We start from the raw sequence: 25,038 nt of genomic DNA, 5'->3' as shown, positions 1-25,038 counted from the left end.
AATGCTGTGTTAAACTTTTTATCACCAATGAGTAGGATGACACCGGTATTGGAATTGCATACTATGAAGAAAATGTTCTAAAAATACAAAATATTTAAATAACCCAATCCAGCCAGAAATAACATTTAATAAAAGTCATAATTACCTTACAAATAATTAAACAATTTGTGTTAGGTATACCTATTATACTATTGATATTTAGATACAAAAAAAATGTGCCAAAATAATATTAAATTTAATAACTATTCCAGCGCTCCACCATTAATAAACCTCAACGTTAGTTCCTCCTCTAATTTATCTTCCACGCAAAAATTGTATATTGAAGCAAACCAGAAACAAATTCAGTCGAGCGATGTAACGCATCGTTACGTGTTGTGTTATTTAATGTTTGTTTTTATTAATACTATAAATAAACAAATTTAGATTCAATAGTTTTAACCAAATATATTTTATTTAAGGTGAGTGAACATCAAAATATTTCATCGTGTGCTGCGTGAAGATTAGTGATATTTCTATTGTAGACATAATATTGTTTGTGTAGTTTATAATACGTTTTTCTTTTTATTTTAAGGAAATACAAAGTCAAAACAATTGTCCTCGTAACGGGTGTTGATTTTAACGCTTTATAATATTTTGGTATGTTTTATTCCTTGCCATAATAGGTAAGAACGAGAGGACGAATCTACTGTTTTGTTTTGCCTATTTGTGAATATAACGGATTTTAATTCTGACACAATGATTAAGAACACCTACATATTATAAAAATAATTACAGGATAAAAAGAACTTTTTACTTATATACAACGTTTTTAAATTTTTTGTTGAATTATTACGCTCAATATCCTCAAACTTACTTGATATAAAGTAAATAAAAAACAAACAAACAAAATAAATATAGAATACTTACTGAAATATCATTTTGACATTTCATTTTGATTTCCATAGTAACGCACGTATATATTAATAATTTAGTTGCTAGGACCACCCCCATAGCAACCAATATTAGTTTTTTTTACTTTTTACGGATTTTTCTGAACGATCTTTTCATACAAAACAGAATTAACTGAAAATGAATTCAATTCTGCTTAAAGATGGCTAAAAGTATTAAAATAATGCATTGTCGTCATGTTCTGATATATTTTAAAAGTTTCAAATGTCTAGCTAGTCGGGAAGTTAGTTAAAAATCGATTGCAAGATTTGTACTGGAAAAACAACCACCGGACAAACAAGAATACGAGCTAATAAATACGTTGTAATAATATAAACATACATACTTAGATACATAATAATAAATGCACGATGCGTGTTTTAAATCGTTGTTTTATTATATTTTGTATGTAGGCGTGACTACAGATAAGAATAGATTGAATTCATACGATTTACTGGATATAATAGATGGTCGAATGGACGCGTGGGAGCCATTTTTTTTAAATTATGCCATGTTTAGTGGTGATGTTTGTATGGGAATCTGTGGCGAAGGGTAGGCTGTTAATATCCACCATACATAGTGCATACTAAGCTTTGTCAGTCATACGTATTTGTTTTTATTGAAATATGACTACAATTTATTTACAGATGGTGTTGGTTGGTTTTTAAAATTCAATTAAACCATGTGAATACCAAGCTATAATAGATAATAGTCAAAAAAATACTCGTATAAGTATCTATAGAATATCTAAAACTATGCAATTAAATTATACATAACTTTGAATATTTTATAGATAGAATACTATTTTTTATCTATTATAGTTTGGTTTAGGCAGGGCTCAATTAAATAAAAAAAAATGAACCATCAATATGTGTAATAATAATATGTATTCTTAACTCAACGAAACAAATAAGTATGAATGAAAAAGTGTGCACAATTTTGTCGTATCGCCCAAAATATACCAAAACTATTATGGTTTGGGTTAGGCAGGGTTTAATTGATTTTTAAAAACTATCCAACACCATCTGTGAATCGTAGTATTAGTTCAATAAAAACAAATATATATGACTAACAAAATTTAATGTCCACTATTTATGGCGGATCTTCACAGCCTACCTCTACCCTTCGCTACTGATAGGTATCAGTACGTGTATAAATAGTAATACCTACCAGTGGCGAAGGGTGGAGGTAGGCTGTTAAGATTCGCTATAAATAGTGCACACTAAGCTATGTTAGTCATATGTATTTGTTTTTATTGAATTAAGACTACAATTTACAGATGGTGTTAGTTAGTTTTTAAAAATCAATTAAACTCTGCCTAAACGAAACCATAATAGATTTGGTCTAATTTGGGCAATACGACAAAATTGTGCACAATTTTTCACTCATAGTTATTTGTTTTCGTTGGATTAAAACTACATATTACACATATAGTTGGTTCATTTTTTTAATTCATTAAGTCCTGCGTAAATCAAACTATAATAAATAAAAAATATTATTCTATCTATAAAATGCTCAAAGTTATGTATGATTTAATTGCATAATTTTAGATATTTTATAGATAGACGTGTATTTTTGGACTATTATCTATTATGGCTTGGTTTTTTAGGGTTTAATTGATTTTTTTAAATCTAACCAACATTATCTGTAAATTGTAGTCTTATTTCAATGAAAACAAATATGTATGTCTGAAAAAGTTTAATGTGCACTATTTATGGCGGATCTTAACAGCCTACCTCCACCCTTCGCCACTGATACCTACATACTTAATAATAAATCAATATTTTGTGTTCCCGCCGAATTATTATTCTAAACAGAATCCTATAAGAAACCAAATAGGTGCATGACTATAATATCGCCGTTCAGTACTGTGATGGCAGATAAGTTTTCTTCGCCATAATATATTCCAAATTGTACATTTTTTTTGATGTGACAAAATATTATGCCGTGTCCACAATTATCAAAATTTGTTTGACAAAAAAATATTTTAATAATGCAACTTTATCGGTCACAAAGTAATGTTAAAAGATATCTGCATCTGACCAAATGTGAAAAAAGTTGATATCGCAAAAAGATATATCTAATTAAAATGCAATTAAAACTTCAATCTCTTTAAAAGAAATTATTAAAGGTTTGTATTGGCATGCTAATTCTGCTTATCTATATATATATATAATAATTACAAGATAAAAAGAACTTTTTATATACAACATTTTAAAATTTTCTGTTGAATTATTATGCTCAATATGCTCAAACTTGTACTTGGTATAAAGTAAATAAAAAACAAACAAATATAGAATACTGAAATGTCATTTTGACATTTCATTTTGATTTCCATAGTAACGCACGTATATATTAGGACCACCCCCTTAGCAACCAATAATAGTCTTTTACTTTTTACGGATTTTTCTGAAATAATTATCCATACTAAACAGAACTAACTGAAAATGAATTCAATTCAGGCTTTAATTTCAATTTCAAGCTTTAAGATGGCTAAAAGTATTAAAAGAATGTATTGGCATCGTGTTCTGATATATTCTAAAAGTTTAAAATGTCTAGCTAGTCGGGAAGTTAGTTAAAAATCGATAGCAAGATTTGTACTGGACAAACAACCACCGGACAAACAAGAATACGAGCTAATAAAAACGTTGTAAAAATACAGTAACCCTGCAATATTTTATTTTAACATATAAACAAATATAGAATACTGAAATGTCATTTTGACATTTCATTTTGATTTCCATAGTAACGCACGTATATATTAGGACCACCCCCTTAGCAACCAATAATAGTCTTTTACTTTTTACGGATTTTTCTGAAATAATTATCCATACTAAACAGAACTAACTGAAAATGAATTAACTGAAAATGAATTCAATTCAGGCTTTAATTTCAATTTCAAGCTTTAAGATGGCTAAAAGTATTAAAAGAATGTATTGGCATCGTGTTCTGATATATTCTAAAAGTTTAAAATGTCTAGCTAGTCGGGAAGTTAGTTAAAAATCGATAGCAAGATTTGTACTGGACAAACAACCACCGGACAAACAAGAATACGAGCTAATAAAAACGTTGTAAAAATACAGTAACCCTGCAATATTTTATTTTAACATATAAACAAATATAGAATACTGAAATGTCATTTTAACATTTCATTTTGATTTCCATAGTAACGCACGTATATTATATTAATAATTTAGTTGTTAGGACCACCCCCTTAGCAACCGATAATAGTCTTTTACTTTTTACGGATTTTTCTGAAATAACTTTCCATACAAAACAGAATTAACTGAAAATGAATTCAATTCTGCTTAAAGATGGCTAAAAGTATTAAAATAATGCATTGGCGTCGTGTTCTGATATATTCTAAAAGTTTCAAATGTATAGTAGTCGGGAAGTTAGTTAAAAATCGATAGCAAGATTTGTACTGGACAAACAACCACCGGACAAACAAGAATACGAGCTAATAAAAACGTTGTAATAATACAGTAACCCTGCAATATTTTATTTAGGTCTACACTAAGTACTGATAATAATTATGACTGCACAGTGTTTTGCTACAATATGCCTATATTATTAACACTCGTCTGGTAAAATAGTGCCAAAATTTTATTATCCTACATACGCATATTATATTGTTACATACTATATTGTGTATATGAGTTGAAGGTTCCCGCCATTACGTATTTACGGCAGGTAGTATGTGAAGTGATTGTATAGGTAATTAAATAGTAGGTATGTGCTAAATTGCATTTTACGGCGGATTTGTATGCAAAGCAAATCACATAACCAAAATCGAATCATCAGCAATCCTAAAAACAATTCAAATAATTACAAGATAAAAAGAACTTTTTATATAAGTACCACGTTTTTAAATTTTCTGTTGAATCATATAAACTTGACAATTCTGTGTATTAATAATAACTTTTTATTGTATTTGATAGAAATATAGAATACTGAAATGTCATTTTGACATTTCATATTGATTTACATAGTAACGCACGTATATATTAATAATTTATTTGCTAGGACCCACTTAGCAACCAATAATAGTGAGTAGTAAATATTACTTTTAACGATTTTTTTCCGAAACATACAAAACAGAATTAACTGAAAATGAATTCAATTCTGCTTAAGGGGGGACATGCTCGTCGAAGGTCAAAATTGAGTTTTTATTGTATTTTCAAACCATGATCCTGGACACTCCTTAAACGTTGTAGATAATCTATTTATATAATTTTGAAGCCTTATTATCCTTTATATTTATTTTAAACATTTGATGACTGCATAAAGTATTTTTGTTACATAAAATAGTATTCTTTTAAACCTCTCGCTCTAATGTTTTAGAATATAGTCATATTTCGGTACATAACTGTGCAGTGGTGTTAAGATTTTTTACATTTATTAATTTTTAAACGCATTTATGAAACCATTAGTATAATTTATTACGAGATAATTTTTGTAAAATATTCACGATAAAAAATTATATTGATAATCTCTGTGATCCCAAATTTGACAAGAATTAGGCATTTTATTATTCAAAAAATCGGCAAGATTAACACATTTGAAGATGATTCTAAAGATACTTATTATAAGCTATGTCTTTGACCATTCAAGTGTGATAAACATCTTATGAATAATGATTGCTTTATAATAATTATTGACCTAAGAATAAGGTAGTGTTTTTTTGAAATACGCCATTTCTTTTGTCATTCCCTAGTGGTTAAGCTACAACATACGGCCGTAGCCATAAATTGACAAACTATAATTAAAGTAGGGAGTAAAATTATGTTAACGCGCGTGTTTGAACATGTACTTAACCGAATTTTTTTTTATTTTTTTTTAAACGGTACATGTTCAAACACGCGCGTCAATATCATTTTACTCCCTACTTCAATTATAGTTTGTCGATTTATGGCTACGGCCGTATGTTGTAGCTTAACCACTGGGGAATGACAAAAGAAATGGCGTATTTCAAAAAAACACTACCTTATTCTTAGGTCAATAATTATTATAAAGCAATCATTATTCATAAGATGTTTATCATACTTGAATGGTCAAAGACATAGCTTATAATAAGTATCTTTAGAATCATCTTCAAATGTGTTAATCTTGCCGATTTTTTGAATAATAAAATGCCTAATTCTTGTCAAATTTGGGATCACAGAGATTATCAATATAATTTTTTATCGTGAATATTTTACAAAAATTATCTCGTAATAAATTATACTAATGATTTTATAAATGCGTTTAAAAATTAATAAATGTAAAAAATCTTAACAACACTGCACAGCTATGTACCGAAATATGACTATATTCTAAAACATTAGAGCGAGAGGTTTAAAAGAATACTATTTTATGTAACAAAAATACTTTATGCAGTCATCAAATGTTTAAAATAACTATAAAGGATAATAAGGCTTCAAAATTATATAAATAGATTATCTACAACGTTTAAGGAGTGTCCAGGATCATGGTTTGAAAATACAATAAAAACTCAATTTTGACCTACGACGAGCACGTGGGCCGTTAAAGATGGCCAAAAGTATTAAAAGAATGCATTGTCGTCGTGTTCTGATATTTTCTAAAAGTTTCAAATGTCTAGCTAGTCGGGAAGTTAGTTAAAAATTTGTACTGCACAAGCAAAAATCTGTACCGGACAAGCAAGAATACGAGCTAATAAAAACGTGGTAATAAAATATTTTAGACTTGCCTAGAGTAATACAAGTATTTGACAGAATTATCACAATACAGTGATGGCGAACCGATAACATGCGAACGTTTTATGTTGAAGAGAAAAAAAATTAAATACGAGGGTGGGTCAATAAGTCCTTAGAAAAGCCGACAGGTGGCGCGACTAGTACTGCAAGCGGTTTGTTTTCATGCAGCGGCACTACCGATTCAGTATGCTGCGAAGTTTCAATCAGATTGGTCGGGTTGTTGTGTGTTTCTCGTACATTTAAAAAAAAAATTTGCTTGTGGAAAATGGAGAAAATTGAGTTTAGAGCTGTTATTAAACATTTTAATATAAAAGGGTTAACAGCAAAGGAAATAAAAAATGAGTTGGATTTAGTTCACGGCATATCTGCTCCTTCACTTGCAACTATTTATAACTGGTTAAATGAATTTAAACGTGGTCGTACATCAACAAAGGATGAACCACGCTCAGGACGTCCTGTAGAGGTGACTACACCAGAAATGATCAATAAAATCCACGATATGGTGTTAAGTGACCGAAGATTAAAGTTGAGTGAGATAATTGAGGTTACAGGGATCTCAAAAGGTAGCGTCATTTCTATTTTACATGACAAATTGGGCATGAAAAATATTTCTGCAAGATGGGTGCCGCGTTTGCTCACAGTCGACAATAAACGCAGTAGGGTGGTGGCCTCTAAAGCCCTGTTGTCGCTCATGCAACGCAATCCGGATGAATTTTTTCGTCGCTTTGTGACTGTAGATGAAACATGGATACACCACTATACTCCCGAGACGAAAGAACAGTCAAAGCAGTGGATTGCGAAGGCAAACCATGTCCAAAGAAGGCGAAAACCGTAAAATCAGCTGGTAAGGTTATGGATACTGTATTTTGGGATGCACGTGAAATTATTTTCGTTGACTATTTGGAAAAAGGAAAAACAATAACAGGGGATTATTATGCATCTTTATTGGACCAGCTAAAAAACAAAATTGAAGAAAAACGGCCTCATTTAAACAGGAAAAAAATCCTCTTTCATCAGGACAATGCCCGTGGTCACACATGTTTACGATCAATGGCTAAAATTGAAGAATTGAAGTTCGAATTGGTCGACCACCCACCGTATTCGCCAGATTTAGCCCCCAGTGACTTTTTCCTTTTCCCAAACTTAAAAAAATGGCTAAGTGGACAACGTTTTTTTCAAATGAAGAAGTCATCGATCGGACAAATGCTTATTTTGAGGACCTTCCGAAAACTTATTTTTCTGACGGTTTAAAAAAAATGAGAAACGTCTAACCAAGTGTATTGAGCTCCAAGGAAATTATGTTGAGAAATAAAAAAAAAATACAAAAATAAAACCTGTTTTAATGCTTTTTTCTAAGGAATTATTGACCCACCCTCGTACCTACATATTATAACAATTTAAAAAAATATTTTTTGTGCACAAGAAAGCTTTAGGTATACCTAATTAAATAAATATATCAAAATTATAATATTATATAATTTTAAAAAATAATGCCGCCATGGCTATATGCGTAAATTCTTCAGTTTTTAATAATATTTGCCAATCGATGCGCAAACGGAAACGACGAAATTCAGGCATAATGATAGATCGCATTGTATAAAAAATAGCAGGCAGATACTCTTCAAGAATATTGCATAGGTCGGTCCTTAGGTTTTATGCGTTACACATAATATTATCGCACTGACCTCATCAGTGGCGGGGAATGCACCGATCGATTGATCGATTTACAATCATTTTATAATGCTCGAGACCACTGTAGCGAGAGAATGCCTCATCTGATCAGAGCAATTTCTGCGTTAATCCAAATGGTACAGTATCTAATACTCAAAAACTCAATTACAATTTTTCATTTTTATCATTTATTCAATTTAGTCAATTATTTGGTAAGTACCTGTTTAATTTACAGCATTTTTTGTTGGCGTAATTTTCGACCACCTAGAAATACCTTTCAATCCAATTGATCGATGAATTGAGAACCCGTGGTTAGTTATAATGCTTTTTAGGTAGGTACACATTACAAGAAAATGTTACATTTTGTTTATATGGTACTTATTTAATTTTTAATTAAAAATAACAATATTAGGAGTTATACTCGACTTCTAAAATGTGCCAACGTAATTTTCGTATTTTATACTGTTTATTGTGAAACTATAACTAAGTATAAGCGAATACAATCAAATCCCCAAATCCCGGAAAGCCATCATTTTCAATACCGGGATATAAGGCTCAACAATTTCGGCGGTATCTCGGAATTCAAAATTTCGAAATTTCAACCCTAATAATAGGCAATGCCCCTTTTATAAAATAGCTAATAAATTCTGAAAACGACAACACTTAAATATAAATTATAATTATAATAATTCGATGATATACGCAAACACACTATTATAAGTACACTACTAGAGGAAAATACCTACTTCTAATCTACATAACCACAATATCATTATCGAAATCGAATTACCCAAATATTAGCATTAAACTCACCTACGGGGAATATTAATTTTTCAAACGAAATGTCAAACAACTAAATTTAATATCCGGTCAAAAGTTGAGGCTATATTAGGTACTTAGTATTATTAATATGATTTAACAGCGTTGCCAATTTAGCGTTTTTCTTACCATCTAGAATTTTTTAAATATTCAAAATTTAGATCTTAAAACTTATATAATAAAGCTAGAATATTATAAGTAGAAGATTTCATTATAAATCAACATGCTGATCTATAGAACATATATTATTTTATAAATAGCATAAATGCTACATACAAAAAGCTGACTAAACTTTTTACCTGCTTTAATATTTTTATGACTTCTTTTTTAGTTGAAAGTGTAAACATAATAATGTTAATAATTATGATATTCTTTTAAAAACACGAGTAGACACTTTTTGCATTTTGAAACAATCTAGCATTTTTCTGCAATCTAGCTTATGTTCTTACCGAATATGACATATTTTGTGAATGACAGGTTGGCAACATTGATTATATGAGGCGTCTAATTACAAAAAGCGACAAGTCCACAATTCAATATTTTCAGGAAACAACGTTTTTATGTTGAAAGCTTCAATTATTTGTTTTAACGTGAGATTTTTTCCGTTGTATTCTATGTCGAAATTAGAACCAAATGGCAATTTGTTTCAGCCGATAAACTCTTAAATGTAATAAATATAGGCAAAATAAAATTGGACGCAGCCCTACTTGTACCTCACTTTTTAATTTATTCCGCATAAGGAACATATTTCCGTGGCACTGTCATGAGTTTACCAGATGCTACAGCATGGGAGACGCCCTTTTCAATATTGAACGTTCCCTTATTGGTTGACTTAAACACGCGCGAAATCAACCAAGCTTTAAATAATGTGAAACACGGACTTGGCGCTTTTTGTAATAAATCGAGACTTAAAATATTTTTTTTTCGTAGGGTTATGTCGGGTTTTGGACTTTATAGATCAATACATATTGTGTAAAATTATACAAAGAATACGTGCGTATTTTGTTCTCAATTTTGACCAATTGTGGACTTATCGCTTTTTGGAATTAGAGCCTCGTATATAAAAAAATAGGTACTTAAACGAATGTTTATCGCTCGATTTTTTTCTATTTATTTGCTACTTAAAACACAATTTGCATGAAATAGATAGTCTACAACAGGGGAGGCGAAGATTTTTATGCTTGTTGTCAAACAACTAAATATTAATTATTAATAATGGGTGTCGTTCCCCCTACAACTCAAAACAGTTAGGGCTGTTTTCAAGCTCACTGATTATAAGAATACAATGTATTGTTTAATTTATTTAATTATTTATACCTGTGTAAATACACCTGTTGCATCAAGCCGTCAAATTTATAAAATTGGTCTGACCTGACGTCTTATAACTTTATCCAGGGATCGATGACCCGTTAGTCATCGGATCACGTCTGCTGACTTCTCTGTCCGTATTCCTGACGAGATAGAGTAAGCCAACAACCAACAGCTGGCGTGTGTAGCTACCTACCCATGTTATATTATAATAATATTATACGTAGGTATATAACAGAGCCATTCACGATTTTTATAGGATGAGATCAGAATAATAAACCGGTGCAGTTTGAGGTTTGAAAATGTTCGCTACATCAATCGAGATAGACATCAGCTAGGTCAGTGGTTTATTTTGAAAATATTATTAGGTATAAGATGTGAACCAATATAATTATTTAATATGATACAATAAGAGTCAATAACTGACCAGATTCCCACAGTAATATGTTATATTGTCAATATCGTAAGGGATGTTATATAATCTACAGCGCTCGACAAATTTTCTGAAGATATTTACATAGTCATCTAATCGTATGTGTATTTTATAAAAATAAGTGTGTCAGATTTTCTATTCTATGGCCTATCTAGCTCAGACAGTCAACATATTTTTTCCACGAGACGGAGCGATAATTTTACAAATTTCACGAGCCGGACCGGCGCCTGATGCGTTCCGTTCCATTTCGAGTCCTGTACAATCAATAAATAAGGGATGCCTTTTAGAATAAGTACTGATTATAGACAAGATTTATTATGAGAGTTTATCAGTGACGTCCCTAGACAAAATGCCGCCCCTAGGCAGCGCCAAAATGGCACCCCATTTTTATACATTATTTTTTTTATTATCCTTCCACGACTCCAATATTTCAGAAATATTCGTACATTACTAACAAAATTTACTACAAAATTTCATTTAGGTAAATTTCATCTCTACTTCAATAGACAATATTGCGAGTCCATGGTTTCAAATACATTTAAAAATACACCTGACAACTTTCAAAACTCAATTTTTTTTGGATAGGTACACAGGGAACTCAGAAATAATGGGAACTGAAATACACAACGGGTAAGGCGATAGCAGGTAACCGACTCGAGTAAGGAAGAATCCGGGTTAAACTTACACACGTGTTAAGATTACGTTTTACGTCGAATACTAAAAACTTCTCTTGGTTTATGCATTTACGCTCATTTAATGTTGGTATATTACACACACTATTGCACGTGTATAATGCGTGCTTCATTTTCGTAGGACACTCACACATTCAAAAGCCTGCTTCACCATGTGGCGTATTGAATATTGCCTATCGGTATTCTATTTATTATCTGTTACCTACATATAATTCGTAAATCTGCACGTGTCATTGCTGGTCATCAAGGACGTGATGTCCAAGGACAACGGAATAAAGTAGACATCGCGAACCGACAAAAAATTACAGTCATGTTAAACCTTTCATGCTAATTAATACATTTTTCTTCCAACCAGTGAGCTGATTTTTTTAATGGAAAGATATTTCCGTTATTACTAAGCTTAGTTACTTACCTATTTCTATATATATCTAATGATTCTTCACGATTTGCCGCCCTTCGAGTAACTGCCGCCACCAAGCGACGCTCAATCTGCCTACCCCCACGGGACGTCACTGGAGTTTATAGAGTAGGCATGATCCCACAAGTTTTGTGTTAAAATCTATTAATTGGGTAGACCCATTGAATCATGCGAAGAGTGTGAATATATCGCAAGTAAGTACAATAAAATAATATGTCCATTGCGAAACTTACTATGTATATAATATGGTGCGTCGAGCCAATAGGATGGACTTTTGTTACAGATCTCATACTGATGACTTACGTATGTTAAATACCTGTTTAAACAAATTGTTAAATAAATGAATCAAATATATATATATTTTTTTAATATGATAAAATAATTAACTACTTCTTTTTGACTAATTATAGCAGCCTGGTCAAACAGTGCTATAACAGGTTACCAAAATGTCTGCCGCAAGTAGTTACATAGTAGACCCGTGGAAATTCCAATATTTTCACTGAAAAAAAAAACAATTTGGAAAAAGCGCATAAAAATGTTTAAAAAAACGAGTCGGCTAGTTTAGGATGACGTAAACCGAAAAATTTGAACAAGGTGTAAGTTAGGTTAGGATAGGTTAGGTTACGCGAATCATCTTCAACTACCATGGCGTTGTTAGTTGCTAGATGTGTCGTGAAATTAATATTGGACATCTCTAAACTCACAGCTGTTTTTATCAATAGGTACATTATGATAATATATTTCAATTTCACACCAAAAATGTCGTTTATGGCTCTACAATTTTGTAAAAACTGTTGAAATGTTATAGTAGGTACCAATTATTATTAATTTTTAATAAATAAATACTTGATGGAAAGATACGTTAAAATTATTAAGTTAAGTATATTTTAATTTTCGTATAATATTTTCCATAATTTGAATTTAACACGGGACCGGTTTTTATATTAATGCACATTTTCATTGGTAAACAACGTGTTTAACCCCACAATATTTATAACATATATTTTTTTATATACAAATATTTAATTGTTTTGTTATTTTTCCTTCAATAAAATAGATAAACAGATCAAATAATCAAATTACCTCTTCAAAAACTGTTAATTAATTATAAGAATATCACTTAGGTTGATTAATAAATAGGTACTTATAGATTAAATAACTGATCCTAATCTGGCACCTGACAATATTTTTATAGATTTTTATAATGGTAGGTAAGGTAACACCTAATTTATTATATAAAAGCTGATTTAATATCAAATTGATTGAATAAACTACAAACCATAGACTTCCGTATCATTTTAGTCAGTGACGTCTCGTTGGCAATTAAATCACGGGGTTATATTTATATAATATAGTTAGGATTGCAAATCATGGGAAAGTGAAAGTAGGAGTAAATTGTGAATATCTACATGTCCTAAGTAACTTTTTATGCTATATAATTTCTAAACAATATATTAATATTATTTTTTTTAAAAATCATCTGTCTGATCATTCTAGAAAAAATATTTTGGTACAAGTCGGTTTCAGGGAAGCCAGGCGGGAACCGCGTTAATTTTCACTGCCGATTTTCGCAAAATTCATGAATTCAATAATGAAAACCTCACCTAACCTAACCTAACAAAACAAATAATCCAGTATATCGTATATTTTTTTTAATTGTTTGGTACTGGCTTCCTGTAAAGAGTACTGACAAGAACCTTTTAAAGAAGTAGTTTTTATGATTAATATAAATTACAGAGGCACATTAAATTTAGGACTGCAAACAGAATATTTTCTTTTTGTAAACATATTAGTAAACAATTAGAAAAAAATGAATAATGAAATAAAATATCCTTCAGGTCATTCAAATTAACACAAATCATGTTGAAAGTCGATAAATATCCAAAATATGGTGTTTAATGAATATAAACGACTTTGCAATGAACCTCTGGTATAATCGTATTAAATATGATGGAAAAGTACTCGCAGAATCAGAATCAAGAAAAATAAAAAAGTTCAAATGGAGGTTACTGAATTTGAAACTATTTAATAGTCTTAATTTAATATTCAACTTTAAAGTCAATAATTTAATCAACTTGGTAACCGGTGCACATTCGCTACATCAATGATTAGCAATATTCATTGATTAAAAAATATGAATTATATGGAAGTGATAATTTACGAAAGTTAGTTAATTACCTACCTACCTATTTTAAAATTCTATTCGACAATCATAGTTGTGAGAGAAGGCAGTATTTTCTTTTTGTCAAAGGAGGCAGTTTAATTTTTAGTAACCTATAAATTCAGCGCTCGAAATGTACAATTTTACGAACCAGAGCGCTGAATATTTTTCAGAAAATATTAACATAGGTATCTAATTTTATGTATATTTTATAAAAATGAGTGTTAATTAATGACATATCTAAGTCAGATGGTCAAACTATTTTCTCCATGAGACGAAACTATATTTTTGGAACGGCGCCCCGGTGCGCTCTGGTCCATTTCGAGCCCTGTATACATTTGATAGTTTAGTGATAATAATAGGTAACAAAAACCGACCGACACTGATAAGGAATACCAATATGTATTAGAAATAGTTATACCTACTTATCTATGTGGGCATATACTATCAAATGATAATATCTAATCAAGCCTTTGAATCAATCAGATTAGATATTATTTAAAAAAAAAATCAAAGATGCACTTCAAAATGTAGCGACTTAACTACTTACTATGTAGAAATACTATTACATAAACTAACTTTTAAAAAAATACAAAGATTTGATTTATACAAAGTGCCGCATTTGATAGTCCACAAGGTCGCAGGTGTGGTATTGCTGCCTTATACCTAAATCGAGTCATGATTAGTATGTGTCCTTATTGTACCTATAACCACGTTGGCATATAACAGTGGTCTTCAAACTTTGTCGACTCACGGAACCCTTAGAATTATAAGTTTTTTTCGGGGAACCCCATCCCATCCTTAGAAAAATAGGTACCTATGTCTTAAAATAATTACATTTTTAACATAATTTGTCTAGGTGGTCTATTTTTTTGACTCACAGAACACAGTTTGAAGACCACTAGTGTATAGCGATTACAAATATATTTTATTATGGACAGTATGGTTAAATTTTATTGTAATGTAAATTTTACATTTTTCATGTTTTCAGGATTGCATACATGAATGACGTTTGCAAATTATAAAAAAATGGCGTCCTGCTTTCTTTACTTACGCATGTAATATTTGCAAGTATAGGTACATATGAGGCGCCGAGCGCCAAAGGAGCTCAAGCGCCAACTTTACGATTTTTGACATTTGAATGTAGGTTTATTCTATAAATCGATATGTATCATGCCACAAAGTCTTATCGCTCAAATAATTATAGATATTTTACAATAGAGATTTATTTTCTGTGGCATAATTGTTTTGGACGTTATGTCGGCACGCCACAGAAGCTTATCCGCCATTATACTATGGAGAGCGCGAGACCAAAACAGCTGTCAGATTTGTCTTATTGAACATACGTTCTCAACAGTGAAAAAAACTAAAAATGAGCTCAAGAAGGATTAGAAAAATAGTTTCCATATGTGTTAAATCTGTAAATGAGGAAAATCGCGGTAAATTTAACATGTTTTATCCGTTTTTCTTTCACATACGCTGTTGTTTAAAATATTTTAGATTACTTTTGAAATATGGTTATTAACGTCATTTTAGTAATTATGTCTACTAAACTTTTACTTCCACGAAGGAAAATAACTCTTATTTTGAATTTCATCTTCTTTTATATCCAATTACGATTGATATACACTAAAAAAAGTATTTGAAAAATCACCCGAATCCTTGAGAAAAAATGATGGTGTTAAATTTGAATAATGATTTTGTTATTTTGGCCAGTTTGGAGTAACGATTTAATTCAGTATTATTAATAATATTGGGTATATAGACGGTTATTACGAAAAAAACAATCCAAAGGCTTTGAAATCATTGCTGTAATGGCAAAAACGTATTTAATATTATAAGGCAAATTTTATGCCAAACAAACTCATGTAACAATCATAACAAATTTGACCATTTTTTCAGTGTTTATTTGGCATAATAAAATTTGTTTATATCAAAATGTTTTTTTATTGCAATCCAAACCCTAACATTAAAACATTTTTTTATAAATGATTTATTTTTTTAAATTAATGCCATTATTTGAATTTGAAAATGTTTATGCCACAGAAGCTTATGCAACAAAAAAAAGTATCAAGTGCCACCTTTTTTCATTTTTCTATATGCCAAAGGGGCTCAAACACCATTTTTTTTGGAATCCAATAGATATTTTTCATTAAATATTATTGCAAATAATACTTTGATTTTTTTTAAATTTGCTTTGTTTAAAAAATAATTGTCCATTTCAACAATCAAGTTTAAAATTAAAAAACTAAATTCACTGAAAACTTGTCGGCCATTTTGTAGCACTTTTGTAAAATGGTGCTTGAGCTCCTTTGGCGCTCGGCGCCTCATATTTTTTTCATCTAAATAATGAGGATTGGGTACTTGCAATAAAAATTATGTATTCAGGCTTGTAGATAAACATATTTCAGAATCCTAATATCAATTTTTGCTACAATGAATCTGAATGCACGATAAATTCGTCTTATAGGGTTTCCATGGAAATAAGCCGAACCGAATGGTTTATGACGGTCTCACCTTACGCCGAAACCGTTTATTGCCGTAATAAAACTTGTCGAGTGTTCACCCACTTGCTTCGGATTTGTATATACGGGCGCCGCCGTGTTCCATTATGCTCTATGCAAATAACAGTGTTTGTACATGCGCGCCTATTTGAAACAAGTATTCCTTATATTAAAACAGAAAAATATTTTTTCTCTATGGTCAGTTTTTGATGTCTATGGGCACTTAACTGTCAAATAAATGACAATTTCTCGCATTTTGCCGCTAGATATCCCTAGTGGTCCATATATTTTGAACTCGCTATTACATTTACTTTCATATTATTTCTTTTATTTTTCGATTAATACTACATTATGGCCGGATAATCCGAATGCCGAATAAACGTTATTGAATAAATAATCATTACAATATAAACAAATGAAAGTAAATGGTTATCGTGATAGTATACCTACCTACCATATAATTATTATGCATAAATCGATTCCAGCATAATCATGTGAATTGAGTTGTTCAAAATATTATATTACTTGTATTTATTTGATTTCATGAATCTGCGTCTGATGTGTATTTACTAACGAGACTCTTAAATTTGAAAGCGTCGCCTCTTTTACGAAATTTGCGGCATTGTAGATTAGCTTTATCTACGAAAGCAAAGTTTACTACCTATAAATAAAGCATTCATGATTGAATAAAATAAGCACCAATTATAGAATCAATTGTAAAATAGATAGTACCATTAGACAATAATCAAAATAATACACTGAATCATAATGAAATACGGAAGAAAACAAGAACCTATGACAATTATCAACAAACGCGGGCTGTCAGTTGCGATCTGTCAAAAATGGACTCTGCCGAATTTAGCAATCGGTTTCGCTAAACTTATGGTAGATCGCAGCAGATCGACCAGCCAAGTGAGATAATCACACATCACACAATTGCATTAATAGTAAAATAATTACAAGATAAAAATAACTTTTTATATACAACGTTTTTAAATTTTCTGTTGAATTGTTATGCTCAATATGCTCAAACTTGTACTTGGTATGAAGTAAATAAAAAAACAAACAAACAAACAAATATAGAATACTGAAATGTCATTTTTGACATTTCATTTTGATTTCCATAGTAACGCACGTATACATTAATAATTTAGTTGTTAGGACCACCCCCTTAGCAACCGATAATAGTCTTTTACTTTTTACGGATTTATCTGAAATAACTCTCCATATAAAACAGAATTAACTGAAAATGAATTCAATTCTGCTTAAATATGGCTAAAAGTATTAAAAGAATGCATTGGCATCGTGTTCTGATATATTCTAAAAGTTTCAAATTAGCTAGTCGGGAAGTTAGTTAAAAATCGATTGCAAGATTTGTACCGGACAAACAACCACCGGACAAACAAGAATACGAGCTAATAAAAACGTTGTAAAAATGTCGCCTGCAGAGCTGCTTCACTTCACGCTTACTAACGTTTATAAAGTTTTTGCGATGCAATGTGTGATTGTTGTTTGTCGATATTGGACAACTCCATAATTGTGCATAACAACATAAAAGTGGGTGTATTAAAAATTCAAAAATCGCTCAAAATATCCTTAATTTTACCTTGAACACCATTTGGAATACACAACTGTAGATCATTATACTGGCTTTAACCTTAACGATAGGTATAAGATCCTAGCCTGGGGGGGGGGCGCTTCGTGATGTGGGGCCATGCCAGCTACATATAAAAAGGTTTTGGCTATGGTTGAGGTACCGACTACTGATTAAAAGCATAGAAGTAATATAAATGATATCATAATAATAAGTATCTGTAAATTAATCTGAGAGCTAGTCGGGAGCAGTTCACACATCACCTACAAATACTGCCCTCCTAAACCAAAAAGGCGTATCTCTTTTCTTTTTTTCGTTTTCGGGTTTTGGTTGACATATGAACATTTAGAGGGCGACGAATCTATTGGTTAAGCGAAATAGCTGTAGATATCTAAATTTTAAATGACCAATTTAGCAATAATCAGATTCGGTGCCATGCTCATAAGGTAACCAAAACCTGAAAACGGAAAAAAATGAGATACGACTTTTTGGCTTAGGAAGGCAGTATATAATATGAGTAAATGTAGGTGGTACCTATTTATATAAAGATATTCTCATTTAATACCTACAGAGAAGTGTGAGACGAAGTTAAACACGTAGTAAATAATAATATGTTATGTTCAATGGTTACGTCCGTACCATAGACGCATTAAAGTTTGCCACGTAAATGAAACGCGCATTCAATATTGGTAATAAGTTTTTTAGAACATTCCGTCGGACATTGTATTTCTTGCGTTTAAAGGCCTTGGCCGTTATTAAGTCAGAAACAAGAATTAACTTAAAAACCTTGGTCTATGGCGACTGGCATTCCCATATATTATATTCTCCGTCATAACATAACTGTATCGGATACGTCGTGAATCCTGAATCCGTGAAAAGTGCTACGCCAGTAATATGTACCTAACTGAATTTAAAACTAAACAAAGTTTTAAAATTATCAAATATGGAAGAAAATATAGCCAATCTCTATATATATAAAAATCTCGTGTCACGATGTTTGTGGTCGAACTCCTCCGAAATGGCTCGACCGATTTTTATGATTTTTTTAATGTATATTTTTTAGGTATGAGAATAGGTCAACAAGTATATTTCATATCGCTAGGTGATTAGGGTATCTCTATCCAGAAAATTTTTCTTTTTATTTTTTGACAATTTTTTTTTTGTATTTTTTTTATTATTTGGCATAAAAAAATACTTATAACCCCAAATTTTCACCTTCCTACCCTCACCCTCCCTTTTTTTAATCGCGATTTTATTATTTTGTATGAACAAATTTAACCGTCGTTCGTATTTCAAACAGAACGAAATTATTTATGTTGTTTAATGACAGATGGCGCTACGTCCGAGAAGAATTCAAGAGAAGCGTCGCGTCATTTTGACATTTCATTCGGCATATCACAATGCAGTGCGTGCAAACTTTTGTACGATTTATTTTAATTTATCTATTTTTATGTGCGTGTATTACAGTGCACGATGCCAGCAAGACGCAAGGGGGGCCATTTGGGCCGTCGAACGAATAAAGCAACAAACATGCGAAATAGTAGAGCAGAAAGAACAGACGAACAAATCCAACAAGATAACAAAAACGTGCGTGTAAGCATGTCGAAATTGCGTGCATCTCAATCACAAGAGGCACGAGCTGAACGAAATCAACAACGACAATTGGAACGGAGCCAAGCGCGCCGGTTCGTAGTTAACACACGCAGAGCAAATGACCGACAATGCCAACAAGTACATCGAACATTTACATCCGCTTCGTTTCTTCGTCTCGCATTTGAGCACGAGCCAGATATTGAATATTCCGCTCATCCGAAAGTGCTGATTGGTGCTATGGACAAAGAATGTCCCCATTGTCATGCGCTGAAATTCAAACATGAGTCAGCCGGGATGTGTTGCGCATCAGGAAAAGTGCAACTACCAGAAATTGAGATACCACCAGAACCATTGAACGGCTTGCTCATCGGCACGGTTCCAGATTCAAACCTGTTCCTGAAGTCCATTCGCACATTCAATTCATGCTTCTAAATGACTTCGTCCGGAGCAACAGAAATAGTTCACAATACTGCGGCAAATGGTCAACAATTCCATTCTACGTTCAAAATCAAAGGCCAAGTATACCACAAAGTAGGCTCATTGCTCCAATGCCAAACGAACCACATACATTTTTACAAATCTACTTCATGGGCGGTGAGGACATCAATCATGTGGATGCACGTTGCGGCTACAATAGCCTCAATTCGCCTAATGCCAGGCGCATCGTCGGCGAACTGGACACCCTGTTGAATGAGCACAATGAATTATTGAAATTCTTCAAAGCACACATGCACGAATTGCAAAGTGACAATCACGCTATTGTCATCAATCCTGATAAAACACCAGCTGGAGAGCACGTACATCGATTCAATGCGACTGTTGTTAACGACATTGCTGGAATCATGGTTGGCGACCGCACATCGACGCGAGAAATCGTGATTCGAAGAAGAAACAATAATCTGGAGTTCATCGCTGACACACACCGTTCATAGGACGCTCTCCAATATCCGCTAATTTTTTGGAAGGGACAAGACGGATATTGCATAAACATTAAACAACGAGATCCTGTCACAGGTTATTCATTTATTATGAACATCATTACTCATTTTGAATTGAGAAAATGGATGGTTGATGTTTTTTTGTTTTTATCGGCGGTCATCGTCTACAGCGCTCCATTCCTCTTTCTGTCATAGATCCCATCCCCACACACTTACGATACATATGTTATTTTTTATTTAACAACCAAAATATTCATTAGAAATAATTTATATGGCAGAACAACGTTTGCCGGGTCAGCTAGTAATATTATAATAATAACAACACTGACAAACTAAAAACGTATGTATATAATTATTTTCAACTTCAATTTTTAAATTTTTTTAATTATTAGATGCCTACATAAGCCTTGTGAAGGTCAGTTTAGACTAGTTTGAGGTTATGTTATGTTATTATTACTTATTATGACTTATGCGTGTTATTCAACATCAATAATCTTTACCTCACGAATGATATAATTTCAAAGTACAAGGCTAAGATAAATAATTATTAATAACAACGCTGGCGAACTAATAACTACATAGTATATTATAATATTTATTACAACCTAGCTACCTATATTTACGATAAATTAAAAATATTCATGGTTCTCTAATTTCTAGGGACCTATATGCCGTCAACCGACAACTATACAATACCAAATCGACCAAATCAAAAGAATTCGAAAACGATTACGTCAGATTATACAAATTAATTTTAATTCAGTTGCAATAATTGCCACAAACTAAAATTAATCATAAAGGGGGTGATACTCTACAGGATTCAGTGTGTTAAAATACCTCAAAAACATTTTTTTTAAATAATGTTTCTGAGTCATTTTTCATAATTTTTTCGTCTAAGGCCCCGTCCAGGGTGGACGCGTTCGGCGGAGCGTTGAGCGGCGTGCGCAACTCAAACGTATAACCGTATAACCAAAAAAAGCAGAGCGTTGGAGCGAAGCTCAGAGCAGGAGCAAGGGGCACTGGAGCAATGTGATTATACCCGGAGCACCGAAAATTTGTAGTGCTCCACTGCTCCGGATGTTTTTTTTTTATTATTAAATTTTCGTCCTAAATTCCAATGGAAATAGTATATTTGGACACTTGAATTGACACTTGAACACTGGAATTATTTGAAATGTGGCAACACTGCCGAGTGATAAATAACCTCACTTTTTTGACAGAAGAGGCAAATAATGAGAGACGATTTACTGTCGGTTTTGTTAATAGAATTAATAATGAAAATGACGATTATTTTAAAACTACTTATTTTTTACCATTTGTATACATATAATACTTAAAACTTTTTACCCGGAGCGGAACAGACCCTGGAGCGGAGTCGGAGCAAGTATTAGGTCCCGAAGTGGAGCTGGAGCGGAGCAACTCAAAAAGGGTCCGCTCCAACGCTCTGAAAAAAGAGATTGTCTACGAACATTTTCACACACGGTTATACGTTTAAGTTGCGCACGCCGCTCAACGCTCCGCCGAACGCGTCCACCCTAAGGGATGGGGCGGGGCCTAAGGACTTGACTCTTTGTTTATTTCATGGTACAATCTCGAAATACAAGTTAATTATGTTAACTATATCTTATTTTTTTCATTAACACAGTTTTATTTAAATCCTGTCATAAAATGATTTTATTCCATCATAAAAGTGCATAAATAACTCATGAATAAAGACGTTAAATGCTGAATAACAATCGATACTTATTATTTTTTCGTTTAAAAAATCATAAAATAATGCTGTTTTCTTTTTTTTTTGATTACCTACTCGTATGAAATCTATGGAATATGAAGTTACTTCACATGCCCCCTATGAGTTTAATATGTATTTTCTCACAGAAAAACATACCTAGATTACACTTACCCCATTTGTTGGGGTAAGTGTAACCCACGTCCCTAAAATAATTATGTTTTTAGTTATTTCAACATTATTTACGTATATATCTTCTATCTAGTATATTCTTACGTGATCAAAATTTCATATGAATCTGACAACTATTGTTTGACTTACACTAGGTTAAAGTTGAACTTTTGATTTTATAGGTTACACTTACCATGGCTCACCTTAGGGGTTTTTTTGACCATGTCCACAGAGTGGAGGAAAACAATATAGGCACCTATCCTTTTTTAACTTTAAAATTGAAAATTGACAGCATGATAATATTATCCAAACTATTGGTCCAATTTCTATCAGAAAAGTCAAAATGCGCCTGTAGTCATTATCGTTAATTGTTTAATCAAAACACAGTATAAACCAAAAGCGGGCAATGCCCTGACACCGCAGTGAGAGTGTAAAACAGGAATATTTTGAATAAAAATATTTCAAGTACATAATACAAATCTAATTACATGTATAAATAATAAACATCATTCCAGCACTTTTTCATTTAGCACTACACCACTGTTACTAAGAAGAGGGGCTTAGGTCACCTTCCATTAGGCATTTAATAATTAGCATATTAATATACAAATAAATATGTACCTTCCAATAACTTGTTTTTTTGTCATTCTTTGTCATTAAAATATATTTAAGATAAGTTTGCTCTTGAATGTTGGTAAATTGCAAGTCCAACATTCCATTTTTTTTTTAAATAATAATAACAACTTGACAAAACGTAAAAGTGATGAATCATGATGATTGACATGACAATTAATTTATAAAATCATAATATAATCATAATGTCATAATAATTATTATCAAATACTCATACATACCACAATACTTGTTTAACTTACTTTTATCATTATCTTGGTGAGATAAGCATTTTAATATAAATACATACAGGTGCGCATACAGAAGAAGGGTTTGAGGGAGTCCATTAAAAAAACTATCTATAATATTTTTTTATTGATTTTTAAGGTTGCGGGAAGGAGTTAGGTTCCACATTTACCCCTTCTACTACTCATAGCTTCTTGTCGTTTTAATCACGGAATACCGCATTTTCCCAGGTACATCTCCCATACCCAGACACTCCGCACTTTGAGACTAGCGATACACATATAGCTTGCCGGTATAATTAAGTATCTTCACCTACGAGTTATTGCGAGCTGTCATAATAAATATTTGGATCATTAGTGTCCGTTTGTGTCGTCCACTCCGTCGTTTAAACAGGCCGCAATGGAATATTAATACTCTATATAGTTTCACCAATTTATGAGTGGCCTTCAGGCTTGTTTGCCGTATAATGCCGAAAGGAGTGTGGCCAACCCTTTGAAAAGGCTGATCGACATCGAAATCTTCCAGGTCACGATCATTAGTCATGAGATCCTGACGAAAAATAAGAAGAAGAAACCATTTAGGTACCTAAATAATTTGTTTTTTTAATTTCTGCGGGTCCGGAACCGAACCCTCCCCCCTTGTATGCGCCCCTGAAGGGCAATTCACGAACAAAGCAGTAAAAAACACCGCTTAACTGGAGCATGTAAAATTTTTAGCTTTATAGGAGATATTGAGTGTGTAGAGCTTCGAACGACATCAATACGTGCGAGTGAGAAAGCATTCAGCATGCTTATACCTCATGTCCATGCGTTAGAGTAAGATAGAAAGTAAACATGCCAAAACGGATCGTTTGTGAATGTCATAGAAATTAAATAACATTTTTATCCATTTTGGTAATGACTTCATATTTAATCAGTACTTACTGTTAACGTTGCATGATTAAATCATTCATTGTTGAAGTACGTAGCCAATTAATCTTTAAACAGGCTAGTTACGTCTACAATATAACAATATTACAACACGGAATTTCCGTTGTATTTTGCAAACAAACATGTGTGTTTCTGTATTACAAAATCACAATAAATATTTAAGTGAGAATTTAAACTGAAAATAATACTTTCAGCGGTAATAGAAAAAATAGAATAACAGCCTGCTCACTACGTACAAATTTTTGACGTTTAATAATATGTCAAAGTCAAACGGATAGTTACTAGCGCCTCTACCGGCAAAGCGTGTTTACTAAATTGCATACTATACCCGACACCACCGGTTGACATTTAATATACTTCGTTGTAGTAGGTTTGCGCTTAGGTTGTGCAACCGGCAATACTGCTTCATTCAAGAATTGGCCTTCTGAATAGGTACACTGAAGTGTTATATTTATATAATTTCAAATTTATAAATTTCAAATAGATAATTTATTGAAACGTTCATAGACATTATTATATAATAAAAATATTATGAAGCATACACGTTTGCTTTATCTCTATAATTGAATTGATATA

General features: G+C 31.9%; 1 protein-coding gene across 1 annotated transcript in view; it reads left to right on the top strand.

The window, feature by feature from the left end:
* Nucleotides 1–343: 343 nt before the first annotated feature.
* LOC147066858 (UDP-glycosyltransferase UGT5-like) overlaps nucleotides 344–25,038 on the top strand; it is a 36,423-nt gene continuing 11,728 nt past the window's right edge. The window contains exon 1 of the mRNA XM_085954046.1: nucleotides 344–458. The gene's annotated coding sequence lies outside the window, so the exon portion shown is untranslated. The remainder of the gene's footprint in view (nucleotides 459–25,038) is intronic.

The sequence above is a fragment of the Rhyacophila brunnea genome, unplaced genomic scaffold (assembly GCF_057557595.1).
Source record: "Rhyacophila brunnea isolate RB1 unplaced genomic scaffold, BYU_Rbru_1.0 scaffold_4, whole genome shotgun sequence".
In the NCBI taxonomy this organism is placed as follows: Eukaryota; Metazoa; Arthropoda; class Insecta; order Trichoptera; family Rhyacophilidae; genus Rhyacophila; species Rhyacophila brunnea.
This window is presented reverse-complemented; position numbering and strand designations above follow the sequence as displayed.